Source organism: Cyprinodon variegatus, unplaced genomic scaffold (genome assembly GCF_000732505.1).
Source record: "Cyprinodon variegatus isolate N-32 unplaced genomic scaffold, C_variegatus-1.0 Scaffold1939, whole genome shotgun sequence".
Taxonomy (NCBI): domain Eukaryota; kingdom Metazoa; phylum Chordata; class Actinopteri; order Cyprinodontiformes; family Cyprinodontidae; genus Cyprinodon; species Cyprinodon variegatus.
Genome location: NW_015152392.1, coordinates 9,207 through 11,030, shown reverse-complemented (window position 1 = coordinate 11,030; position 1,824 = coordinate 9,207).

Below are 1,824 nucleotides of genomic sequence, written 5' to 3'. Positions count from 1 at the left end.
CTTTAATACTCGCGCTACTATGGAGCAGAGCCAGACCGAACTTCCCTGAACTCAAACCTTGTGGGCGGGACTAAGTTCGGACTGGCACCCAGGCTACCCTTATTATATATAAATAAAATAATTTCATTTTAAGTTTTGAAATGGTAAAAGGAGAGAAAATCTCAAGGACTCTGTAATGATGCAAACTAGTCTGTCCCTGAACACAATATAGCTCACCTTCTTCACAGGGACAGGGAGCGGGTGTTTGTAGAGACAGGGCTGCTGCTGGTAGATCTGTTTACATGAAGGAGGGACAAAGACAGTTGTTTAGTACGAATATCCTGCTAAACACTTAGAGGTTTAACATCAGTTGAACACTATTGAGGACTATGATGTTTTCCTTTTGCCTGGTCTGGTTTGTAAATGTAAGTTCTCAACATTGTGAGCTTTCTGGCTCAGTTTTTTTCCTTTGTGTTAATTACAGACATACAATAGGCTCATTAAATGCTGGCTTAATCCTGGTTTAATCTTTCTTGAACAATAAAAACAAAAAAATAACAAAACAAAAATGCATCTGTTTATCTGCTAAGATGCACACAAGTACCGGCATCATTAATGATGTACAGTAATTGGATAGTGGGTTGGTTAATATATTCATGCTTTGTTTCGCTGTTTACAGCTGAAAAATCAGGGAGAACACAACGATACATTTTATTGCCGAATTGTCTTTTTACATTTGAAATATGTAGCGGGACATATCCTTTATCTTCTTTTGGCCCGCCCTCAGTCAAGGGCCCTTAAAATCTTTCTAACTCTTCCCCCCATACAGCGCCCATAACAACTGCCTTAGAGATTGTGGGGCTTAGTGCTCATTGAAAGTCAATGGGGATGAACACACCGGACACACGGTTACAAAGTAAAACACATTTGCTTTGAGGGAAAATTCAAAAGGAATTCTGTCCATTGCACGGGAAAACAGGTTTGGACAAAACAGATATATTAGCAGGCAGGGCAAACTGGGCATAACCAATCAATGACACATTTAATACTCTAAAACTTTATGCATGATAGGAGATCAGTAGGGCAGAAAATGGACAAAGTAGTGAAAATAACTTGCAAAAATCACAGTGGCAGTAGAAAGCACAGCTTATCACTCTCCACAAAAAATCTTCAAAAAAAACTTGAGGACAGAAAATAGATATAAAATAGCAATCCTTTTTGAGTCTCACAAAAAAAAGAGGCAGACAGTGCAGGTAAGCGCTGCCTGTCTCACTCTCCTTTTTATGAAAAAAAAAAAAAAAGAAAAACTTGAACAAATCTGTTTTGAGGAGTTATAGCTGTTTTTATTTGTATTTTACATTGTAGCATGCTTACTGTTGTGCGTTTTTTTTTTTTTTTTAGGTAGACAATTTTAAGTTCTGTCCAGGGACAACAGATGAAAAATAGCCCTTTGGCTAATTCTGGTGCATTTGCAGGAATCCTTTTTAATGTACACTGTCCCTGTCAAATAAATAAATAAATTTAATTAAACTTCACAGATCTCTCTCTGAGAATCCCCTCTCAATGCCTCTTCCACTACCTATAAACTGTCCCCAGCCCTTATTGCTCTATTGTTCTTCTCTTTAAACATAGTTCCCATTATATCTTTAATATAAGCCTATCAAAATCCTCTCTGTTCAGGTGTAAAAGATGCTGTGCAGCATTCTGGTCACAGTGCAGCTATGTACATTTTTCTTTTTTTTCTCAAACTTTTTATAATCTTTCCCATTCAAATGTGGGACGGACAGTGTTTAAATTTGTGTGGAACAGAGAGAGGTAAAAAAAAAAAATCTACATATATCGAGA